Below are 12,486 nucleotides of genomic sequence, written 5' to 3' on the forward strand. Positions count from 1 at the left end.
TGTCACCACATCACACAGGGGACATTGCAGTGGTTAATCCTGCCTGGCAAGGCAGAAGTTAATCTGTGTATGATGTAAGAGTCTATTATCCAATGATCTGTGATACACTCTGTCTCTGTGAGCTGAGAGGTAATTGGAGGAGCAGCCACCACCTGACCGAGGGGAGATAATAAAACCCCTGGCCAAGAATGTTCTAGAGAGCAGTTAGCTGAGCAGTAGCTCAGAAGGAGACTGGAGTCTCTCCAGTACAGACTCTTCGGAGTCTGTACAGCTAGCACACCAGACCAGAGCAGGAAGAGCCTAGCCCCTGCCTGAAGTGGAGCTAATAGCTAGGTAGTGAGGAAAGGGGTATCATCCTACCTTCAAGGGTGATACCTGAAGCACTCCAGGACAAGCTGAAGCTTCCTATTAGGACACAGCTACCTCCCAGCCTGCCATTGCATCCAGGCTGGTGATCTACATCCTGTGGCTTCCTCCAACTGCATCTCAGCACTCCACCATCTTGTTAAAGGCACGTTGCTGATGTTCCTGTCGGTTCCAATAAAGAACTGTAAGTGTTTCTGTTCAACCTCTGCCTCCGTCTGGTCCCTGCTACTCCGGCTGTCACCATCACGGGCACCCTGTCCACCACACAGAGACTCATACTCCAGACATCAAAGGGTTGCCCCAGGGAGATCCGCTATAGCAGCCTCTCCCTCATCATTTCTTGCCAACACCACCTGCTGGAGACCTGCCAGGCTGTAGGACAGCCCTCCGGTTCCCCATACCAAGCACCGTGACACAAGCGTGCTTAGGCCGCAACCGCCAGCCACTCAGGTACTGCGGGCCCCGGCTGACTCCAGGCCCCGAGAAAAGGCTAGGCCCCGGTGGGGGATGTTGCACATGTAATACACAACCCGCTGTATGGTGCACAACATGTAACACACAACCCGCTGTATGGTGTACAACATGTAACACACAACCCGCTGTATGGTGTACAACATGTAACACACAACCCGCTGTATGGTGTACAACATGTAACACACAACCCGCTGTATGGTGCACAACATGTAACACACAACCCGCTGTATGGTGCACAACATGTAACACACAACCCGCTGTATGGTGCACAACATGTAACACACAACCCGCTGTATGGTGTACAACATGTAACACACAACCCGCTGTATGGTGTACAACATGTGATACACAACCCGCTGTATGGTGTACAACATGTGCAACACCCTCGCCGATGCAATGGCGAGGTAGTGCTTGCGAATAAGCCCCATAACATGTCACCACATCATACAGGGGACATTGCAGTGGTTAATCCTGCCTGGCAAGGCAAAAGTTAAATCTGTATATGATGCAAGATGCTGTTGTCCAATGATTTGTGTTACATCCTGTGCTCTGTAAGCTGAGATGTGATTGGAGGAGCAGCCACCACCTGACCAAAGGGAGGTAATAAAACCTCTGGCCAGGAATGTTCTGGGTGATTATTCTAGTGTGGAATCCTAGAGATCAGTGAGTGAGTGAGAAATCTCAGTCTAACCCATACCAGAGCAGGAAGAGCCTAGCCCCTGCCTCTGAAGAGTGGAGTATTAGACTAGAGTTAGTGTAGTGAGGAAAAGGGGTATCATCTTACCTTTAAAGGTGATACCTGAAGCCCTGCAGGACAAGCTGAAGCTTCCTACCAGGACACAGCTGCCTCCCAGCCTGCCCTCTACATCCAGGCTGGTGAACTATCTCCTGAGGCTCCCTCCAACTCACATCTCAGCACTCCATCTACCTGTTAAAGGCACGTTTGCTGCGGTTCCTGCCGGTTCAAATAAAGAACTGTAAGTTGTTTTCTTCAACTTCTGTCTCCGTCTGGTCCCTGCTAATACGGCTGCCTTCACCACCGGCACCCTGTCCATCACCCAGAGACTCACACTCGGGACATTAAGGGGTTGCCCCAGGGAGATCCGCTATAGCAGCCTCTCCCTCATCATTTCTTGGCCAACACCACCCTGCTGGAGACCTGCCAGGCTGTAGGACAGCCCTCCGGGTACCCCGTACCAAGCACCGTGACACAAGCGTGCTTAGGCCGCAACCGCCAGCCACTCCGGTACCGCGGGTCCCGGCTGTCTCCAGGCCTCACCTCAAAGGCTAGGCCCCGGTGGGGGATGTTGCAAGTGGCGTCACGAACAGGATTGATACTTCTGTGCCTTATTACGGCATTAAAGACTTTACTTTATTACAAAGACTGTGCTGCCTAACCCTGCTGCCATCCGGGTTTAGGCCCAAGGACTTGTGTGTTTCTGGAATGAACTGTGTTATACTGCTGCCACGTGCTGTAGAGCGCCGCTCCAGCACTCCAGAGGTTAATCCTGGCAAGAACTGTACCAGCTCTGCTACATCCGGCGCTGCAGCGCCTGAAGATTTTTACCTCAGAAACTGTGGCGCAGCAAATAATTCGAGCCCGCCAAAACCTTCACTGGCGGGAAACCCAGATGACGCATCAAGCTCCACCCACGCGCGAAGGGCGCGAACCCCGCCTCCTGTGGCGCAGGAAAAATTGGAGCCCGCCACAGTTCTTGGCGGGAAGGACTTGGACTCCTCCTACTGGCTAGAGGCGGACTTCCTGCCCCGCCTCAGAGAAACGCCAGAACTTGAGTGGACTTTGGACAGTGAGGACAACACCATGTGGGGTCCTCCGCCTTTCCCTCCTGTGGAGCGTCCGGAATTTTACGAGGTCCTAGAGACTATGGTGGTGGTCTCCGCACAGCCGGTCCGGAGACCCTCCGCTGGACATCGGCTGCACCGAGGACTGACTCGGGCCTTTGTCACCAGGACGTGTTATCAGACGGTGACGCAGTACCAGGTCCCACCCGGGCGGTCCCTGATACCTATCCCGGTTACCATCCCGGTCCCGCAGGCCCACGTGGAGGCGCCACGTGGGGAGGCCCCGACTCCCGCCGAGCCAACGCCTGGGCCTACTGCGACTGTGCCGCCTGCTCCGAGGCCTACCATCCCGGTTGTTCGGCCTACCAGCCCTGCTGTGACGGTTCCTGATCCTCCGGCTGCTCCCGCTCCTGTTCCGGCACCTGCCCGACCAACACGGAGATCCGAGCCTGAACCGGAGCCACGAGCCCCAGCACCGAAACCTCCGCAGCCCCAAGGCCGAGGTGAGGCCGCCCGCCGGCGACTCCGAGACGCTGTCTCGGACCAGCGACGCCGAGAAAAGGAGGCCCAGCGGTATATGGCCGGTCGATCTACAGCTGGAGCTTGGGTCGAGAAGAACCGCACCACCGGCATGGTCCGGTTCTTTGACAAGCGGAAGGGCTATGGCTTCGCCACCCAGGACTACACCGGACGGGAAGTATTTATACCCCGCCGGTCCGTCAAGAGGCCTGATCTGCCGGAGAGCCAACACAACCTCAAGCCAGGCGAATGCATCGAGTTCTCCCTGCAGGAAGGACCTCGAGGACCTTGGGCGGCTGGCGTGATCCGGATTCCCGACTCCGATGAGGACCGCTACTTCCCGCATGATGACTGGTATGAGGACGACGAGTGGCCGGAATCTCCGAACACCTCTTCTTCCTCGGCTGCGAGTCCCCGGGCGGTGACCCACGTGAATGCCCCATCCACGGTAATCGTGAGTACGGGTCCCATTGCTATCCATGGGCCGGGCATGATCCAGGGCGCCACCCCCACCGTCTCCCCTGCCGGGAGCATTGCCAGGTCCCGCGGCTCTTCTGTGGGAGAAGACATCCCGGCTAGCGAACCTTGCCCGGAGGTTCCATCTAGGCCCGCATCTCCCCTTGCTGGTTACCAATGGGGTGATGACCCGGCCCCGGAAGAACCGGAGCTGGAAGGAGCCGCGGCGCTGCCGCAGGTCCCTATTTATGTCTTGCTGGACCCCTCCGTGGTCCCTGGCTCAGTTGAGCCCCCGGCTGGATCAGCCGACACCCCGGGCGACAGTGCTCCTCCCCCTGAAGGTCCGGAGGATGTTGCTGCACCTGCAGTACCCACTACTGCCACCGGGTGTCCCCAGCCGGCACCTACTCCCGCTGAGGATGCACAGGATTCCCTGCAGACTCTGGATCCTGTCCCTGCTGAACCCAGCGAAGGTGCATCTGACTAACCCCTGAAGGGCTGTAGCCCACTTCAGGTACTTTGTCCATGTACATATTGTATACTTCTGTCCTTTCCCCAAGGAGCCAGAGACTTTCCTGAGACTCTTACCCTTATTTATCTCAGTAAAGAGATTTCTTCAAAGGACCCTGTCCCTCTACACATAGAGGAGACCCTTTGTTTCTTCAGTGCACTTTTCCCCACATCAAGGGCTGTACCCAGAAGATGGACTTTGTCACTAGAGACCTTCTGTGAGACTTTTGCCAGATACTACCAGGAAAAGTTGCCATATAATTTATTATCATTTTGCACTTAATGCCTTCCTTTTAGGTATGGACATTCTGTTTGCACCTCTTTATGCCTTTTCTTTGCAGGAAAAGAGACATTTACTATCCTGCTACCCTGAGTAGCCTATCTACTTCTGTAACGTTTGTAACGTTTCAAGATGTGTACCCATTGGGCTCCTAAGCCAATGTGAATTTACAATATGCTTGCACCCTGTCTATATGCCAGTAGTCTGCATTAACCCTTTCATAGGCTTTTCAGGTTGTAGTGTGGCTGTGTCGGACCGTCTTTTATGTAAAACACTGACCGCTACCTGATCCCTCAAACTGAGGTTTGCACATGGGGGTAGTCCGTAAACTGCGGGTCCTTAGGGGACCGGGGGTGTTACATAGATAGCACCTGGATGCCACTCATACAGGGGTAAGGTTGTCAGTCAGGAGGTACTCGTGTCGCATATGCTAATGCAATGCAGATATACACATTATATAATTGTCGCCAGGGAAGAAGTGTTTACATAACAAATATACAGGCCTTGGTGCAAGGAGTGGATTACAGGACATGACACCACACCTTTCCTACTGTACAGTTCGGTCTAATGGCGTTAGCGACCAACTGTCTTACTTCGCATCTACATATATGTGTCTTAGTCCGACACCAACCCAGGTGCCTGTCTCCAGGACCATGGGCGGTTTGTCCCTACACCTTCCCATAGCCTGCACTTCCCAGAAGTGCCCTTAGCCCCCTCTGTGCCCCAAACCATCTGTAGGCGAGCCGAGGGCGGCTCTTTCAATTGCCCCCGGGGTATGCAACACCCTCGCCGATGCAATGGCGAGGTAGTGCTTGCGAATAAGCCCCATAACATGTCACCACATCATACAGGGGACATTGCAGTGGTTAATCCTGCCTGGCAAGGCAAAAGTTAAATCTGTATATGATGCAAGATGCTGTTGTCCAATGATTTGTGTTACATCCTGTGCTCTGTAAGCTGAGATGTGATTGGAGGAGCAGCCACCACCTGACCAAAGGGAGGTAATAAAACCTCTGGCCAGGAATGTTCTGGGTGATTATTCTAGTGTGGAATCCTAGAGATCAGTGAGTGAGTGAGAAATCTCAGTCTAACCCATACCAGAGCAGGAAGAGCCTAGCCCCTGCCTCTGAAGAGTGGAGTATTAGACTAGAGTTAGTGTAGTGAGGAAAAGGGGTATCATCTTACCTTTAAAGGTGATACCTGAAGCCCTACAGGACGAGCTGAAGCTTCCTACCAGGACACAGCTGCCTTCCCAGCCTGCCCTCTACATCCAGGCTGGTGAACTATCTCCTGAGGCTCCCTCCAACTCACATCTCAGCACTCCATCTACCTGTTAAAGGCACGTTTGCTGCGGTTCCTGCCGGTTCAAATAAAGAACTGTAAGTTGTTTTCTTCAACTTCTGTCTCCGTCTGGTCCCTGCTAATACGGCTGCCTTCACCACCGGCACCCTGTCCATCACCCAGAGACTCACACTCGGGACATTAAGGGGTTGCCCCAGGGAGATCCGCTATAGCAGCCTCTCCCTCATCATTTCTTGCCAACACCACCCTGCTGGAGACCTGCCAGGCTGTAGGACAGCCCTCCGGTTACCCCGTACCAAGCACCGTGACACAAGCGTGCTTAGGCCGCAACCGCCAGCCACTCCGGTACCGCGGGTCCCGGCTGTCTCCAGGCCTCACCTCAAAGGCTAGGCCCCGGTGGGGGATGTTGCACATGTGATACACAACCCGCTGTATGGTGTACAACATGTGATACACAACCCGCTGTATGGTGTACAACATGTGATACACAACCCGCTGTATGGTGTACAACATGTGATACACAACCCGCTGTATTGTGTACAACATGTAACACACAACCCGCTGTATGGTGTACAACATGTGATACACAACCCGCTGTATGGTGTACAACATGTAATACACAACCCGCTGTATGGTGTACAACATGTAATACACAACCCGCTGTATGGTGTACAACATGGGACACACAACCCGCTGTATGGTGTACAACATGTAACACACAACCCGCTGTATGGTGTACAACATGGGACACACAACCCGCTGTATGGTGTACAACATGTAATACACAACCCGCTGTATGGTGTACAACATGTAATACACAACCCGCTGTATGGTGTACAACATGTAATACACAACCCGCTGTATGGTGTACAACATGGGACACACAACCCGCTGTATGGTGTACAACATGTAATACACAACCCGCTGTATGGTGTACAACATGGGACACACAACCCGCTGTATGGTGTACAACATGGGACACACAACCCGCTGTATGGTGTACAACATGGGACACACAACCCGCTGTATGGTGTACAACATGGGACACACAACCCGCTGTATGGTGTACAACATGGGACACACAACCCGCTGTATGGTGTACAACATGGGACACACAACCCGCTGTATTCTGCAGTACCACACATGACCACCAGGTGGTGGGTACATGAATAGTGTTGCGCTCGTCTCTGCTGTTCCTGGATGTAGCTTCTCCAGCGCATGACATGACGGTTACACATCGGAGCCTTGGAGCGAGTCCATATTATTCTTCCAGATTCATTAACATAGAAGTAAATCTCAGAGTCATAAATCTGCAGCCTCTGGAGGAGAGGTAGGTACAGCGCGTGCTCCGAGGTGGTGATCACCGTGACCAGGGTAGTAGAACGTTTGTATAGTATATTATTATACATTATATGCACAGTACAGGGCGGCATCACTCATTATCACTGCTTATAATGTATATTATCACCGTAATGTCGTCCAGAAGATTTCAGGAAGATTATATAGAGTTTGGTACAGGCTTCTAGGAGGATAACACAGCAGAGCAGATGTGCAGGAGCTCAATGCACAGAGCGCAGTGCACAGCATGCAGGCAAACAACAGTCCTGCTGCTACTAACAGCACAAAGAAAAGATATGATTACACATCTCTCCAAGGACAATACCTAACACTTGCTACAGTCACAGCCGTGTGAGGACTGGAGATGGAGAAGTCACAATCCTGGAATATGAATGCATATTTCACAGTTCTGCTGCTACTTATAACATAGGTCTGAGTACACATCTCTCTAGGGATACCTGACACTATCTGCAGGGAGCACAGCAGTGTGAGGACTCGCCCCTCGTGCACTTGGATAAGTTACAATCCTGGAATATAAATCCATATTTCACAGTTCTGCTGCTACTAATAACAAACACATAGGTCTGATTACACATCTCTCCGGGGATACCTGACACTATCTGCAGGGAGCACAGCAGTGTGAGGACTTGCACCTCGTGCACTTGGATAAGTTACAATCCTGGAATATAAATCCATATTTCACAGTTCTGCTGCTACTAATAACAAACACATAGGTCTGATTACACATGTCTCCAGGGATACCTGACACTATCTGCAGGGAGCACAGCAGTATGAGGACTTGCTCCCTGTGCACATGGAGAAGTCACAATCCTGGAATATAAATCCTTATTTCATAGTTCTGCAGCTACTAATAACATACACATGTCTCGAGGGATACCTGGCACTGTCTGCAGGGAGCACAGCAGTGTGAGGACGCCCTGGATAGTGGTGAATGGCGCTACTCTCTGCTTCTCTCCCCTGCAGTCAACAGACAAACTTGTCTAGCATTCACACTCAGCATCACCTGCATGTTACCTGCGCAGGGGGTGTGCTGGGGGGCTATAGCATGCGCCTGATTAGTGTCGGGTGATGCAGCGCTGCAGCCCTGATACATCTGCTCGTATTTCTTATAATTCGGTTACTTGTGTAGATTGTAAGCTCCTCTTTAGTTTAAAGGGGAGACAGACTGTATTGTGCCGCTTTACACATTATTAATGTGAGAAATGTATCTTATTGGTTATGAAAGGTGCAACCCAATAGTGGGTTTTCCCACGAAAGAAAATTCTCACTCCCCTAGTGATGTTAACACAATGAAGATCATTTTAACCCCTTACTTTACAATGTTACTCAGTTTTATTGCTGAATTAGCTCCTATCACTCCCTAGGCTGCTCAGTGCAAAATCCCAGGGTGTGGGCGGGGCCTCTCTAAGCAGACACATTGGGGCAGATTTATCAAGCTGTCTGAAAGTCAGAATATTTCTAGTTGCCCATGGCAACCAATCACAGCTCCCATTTAAAATATTCATGAGCACCGGTAAAATGAAAGCTGAGCTGTGATTGGTTGCCATGGGCAACTAGAAATATTCTGACTTTCAGACAGCTTGATAAATCTGCCCCATTGTGATCCATCTAGTTCTGTTGGGTGACAATGTGGTTACATTATCAGGGTACAGGTGTATATGCACTTTCATCTGGCTTCTGACATCGTACTGACACACAGAAGGGGAGATGAGACAGATCAGAGATGCATGAGATTACACAGAGGCTGATAGACCATTACACTATTACACTGTGAGCTCTGCTACATCTCACAGCTATGTGCCTGCCTCCCCCTTCCCCCGGATCACTTATCTCCTTGTAGTATGCAGCCTTTCTCTCTCCTTACAATCTCCTGGCAGGATGTAATCAGTGAGAGTCTCTGAGCTCCATGCAGGGGGTGGGGCTACAGGCTCAGAGCAGAGACAGACAGAAATCTCATCCGCACGATCTTACACAGAAATCCAAGATGGCGGCCACCCGACTCTAAGTCAGAAGTTACAGCGAATGAGAGATTGTGTTATTTTGTTATCCTGAGTACATATAAAAAACTTGTCTTCGTGGGAGGAATACCCCTTTAAGACTCTAGGTGTCTGGGAATAGTTGGGTATTTAAAGGGAACCTGTCAGCAGAAATTGACCTAATAAACCACTAGCAGATGTTGTGAAGCAGCTGAACGCCTTCCAGATTGTGTTTCTTTCATGGTCCAGTGTGGTGGCATCATCCAGAAAATCTACTCTGAGGTGAGATGTAAATTGGATGTATAAAGTCAAGGAGGCGGAGATAAAAGTCAAGCTCTCTCTTCTTCAGAAGTCCCCATCACTGTAATTGATGGTCCTACATCCAGAGACGTTACTAACCAGATCTCCTGAGGTCTGATACATGATGTCAATCACAGAGGAGGAGGCGTTCAGAGCTCCCAGCTTGACTTCAGTGTTGAACTCTCCTCCTCCTTGACTTTATACAACCAATTTAAATCTCACTTCGAAGTAGATTTTCAGGATGATGCCACCATCCCGGACCATGAAAGAAACAAAAACTAGAAGGTGCTACGCTACTTGACAATATTCTAGTAGTGGTTTATTAGGCCAATTGCTGATGACAGGTTCCAGCAGTGTGAGGACACACCCATTGCTACAAGCCTGGAATATAAATCCATATTTCACAATCCTGCTGCTACTTACAACATTAACAAAGGTCTGATGACACATCTCTCTATGGACAATACCTAACACTGGCTGTAGAGAGCACAGAGCACAGCAGTGTGAGAATAGACTACAAGTGCACTTTAAGAAACTACAATCCTGGAGTATAAATCCATATATCACAGTCCTGCTGCTACTAACAACGTACTCAAAGATTTGATTACAAATCTCTCTAGGGACAATACATAACACTGGCTGCAGTAAGGTTATGAATGATAGGGAAGTACAATGCGGCGCCAGCAGGGGGCCCCGTGCTATAAGCGCTCTCTATGTACCCTGCTGTCACTGCACATGTTATATGGGGGGGGGGGGAAGGATTGATGAAGTTTTTTTTTTGCATCATAAATAGAAAGAGTAATGCTGCAGGGTCTGGTGTTTACTAAGGGAATGAAATAATAATAAAGGTTGATGCTTTTTAGCTGCTGCTTTATGAACATTCTTCCTCTGATCTCTACAGCCGTAGTCTCCGATATCCCGGCAGTATAAGACCCCGATGGCCCGGACCCCAATGTACTGTTATATAACGGGGCGTCTGTACATTCAAGGGACAATACAGGAAAGATAGATAGATAGATAGATAGATAGATAGATAGATAGATAGATATGAGATAGATAGATAGATAGATAGATAGATAGATAGATAGATAGATATGAGATAGATAGATAGATAGATAGATAGATAGATAGATAGATATGAGATAGATAGATAGATAGATAGATAGATAGATAGATAGATAGATAGATATGAGATAGATAGATAGATAGATATGAGATAGATAGATATGAGATAGATAGATATGAGATAGATAGATAGATAGGAGATAGATAGATAGGAGATAGATAGATAGATAGATAGATAGGAGATAGATAGATAGATAGATAGATAGATAGATAGATAGATAGATAGATAGATAGATAGGAGATAGATAGGAGATAGATAGATAGATAGATAGATAGATGATAGATAGATAGATAGATAGATAGATAGATAGATAGATAGATAGATATGAGATAGATAGATCGATAGATAGATAGATAGATAGATGATATATATATAGATAGAATAGACTTTCTATGTCCTCAGTAGATGTGTGCAGTGTGTGAGGCGCTCTTCTTCTCCCCCGGTATACACCCCATTACATAACGGCCTCTTATTGATATGATAGGAGATAGGAGATAGATAGATATGAGATAGATAGAGAGATAGATAGGAGATAGATAGATATGAGATAGATAGAGAGATAGATAGGAGATAGAGAGATAGATAGGAGATAGATAGATAGATAGGAGATAGATAGATAGATAGATATGAGAGAGATAGAAAGATAGATAGATAGGAGATAGATAGATAGATAGATAGATAGATAGATAGATAGGAGATAGATAGATAGATAGATAGATAGATAGATAGATAGATATGAGATAGATAGATGGATAGGAGATAGATAGGAGATAGATAGATAGATAGATATGAGATAGATAGATAGATAGATATGAGATAGATAGATAGATAGATAGATAGGAGATAGATAGATATGAGATATAGATATATAGATATGAGATAGATAGATAGATAGATAGATATGAGATAGATAGATATGAGATAGATAGAAAGATAGATAGATAGGAGATAGATAGATAGATAGATAGATAGATAGATAGATAGATAGATATGAGATAGATAGATAGATAGGAGATAGATAGGAGATAGATAGATAGATAGATATGAGATAGATAGATAGATAGATATGAGATAGATAGATAGATAGATATGAGATATAGATAGATAGATATGAGATAGATAGATAGATAGGAGATAGATAGGAGATAGATAGATAGATAGATAGATAGATAGATAGAGAGAGAGAGAGATAATATATAGGGGATATACAGTATAGATGATAGATAGATAGATATGAGATAGATAGATAGATAGATAGATATGAGATAGATAGATAGATAGGAGATAGATAGGAGATAGATAGATAGATAGATAGATAGATAGATAGATAGATAGATAGAGAGATAATATATAGGGGATATACAGTATAGATGATAGATAGATGTATTGTATCCCCCTTGTGTTAGTATCTTAGCTATTACCTGTTGTAGATAGATGTGACCCTACGTGTGTGAGGGGCAGTAAATCCTGGGAAGGTCCATTTTGTGCAACCACAAATCTCCCTCTTAACCCCCCCAGACAACCGCATAACGGTCATCCTGCGCCATTTACTATCAATAACGCTTTTATTCCCCAACTGTTTGATGGGGATGAACTCCGCGCTCCGTATCCCGGACTCCTGACAGATTCTCCGGCGCAGGCGGATCACGTATTTTTCATATTCCGGGAAGAATTTAAAGGTGGGATCAAAGCCTTTATCTTATCAGTACACTTCAAACGTAATATATTCCTGTTCCGTAAAAGATTCCTGAAAGGGCCATTAAACCCGAAATCTTAGTTGTTTTAAATAAAAAGATACTTAGAATAACTTTCAGATATACAGTAAGTATTCCTTAAAATTATGGAGAATTTGTAGGAGTTTCCTGCACTGGACAATCCCAAAATTATTAGACTTGGACACTGAGCCGATTACAAAGTATTTTTATGTTGTGATCCCCAGCGATCGACTGTTTGGATGATTGGTGGTAGGTGTTTCATTTACCTGCATCGCCACCTCAAGGGGAAGTTAGGTACTA

The 12,486-nt window shown here is 47.7% G+C and overlaps 1 protein-coding gene across 2 annotated transcripts in view; it reads right to left on the reverse strand.

Moving 5' to 3' along the window:
* KCNJ6 (potassium inwardly rectifying channel subfamily J member 6) overlaps positions 1-12,486 on the reverse strand; it is a 195,006-nt gene that overhangs the window by 39,364 nt on the left and 143,156 nt on the right. The gene's annotated exons all lie outside the window — the stretch shown is intronic.

The sequence above is a fragment of the Engystomops pustulosus genome, chromosome 2 (genome assembly GCF_040894005.1).
Source record: "Engystomops pustulosus chromosome 2, aEngPut4.maternal, whole genome shotgun sequence".
Classification (NCBI taxonomy): Eukaryota; Metazoa; Chordata; class Amphibia; order Anura; family Leptodactylidae; genus Engystomops; species Engystomops pustulosus.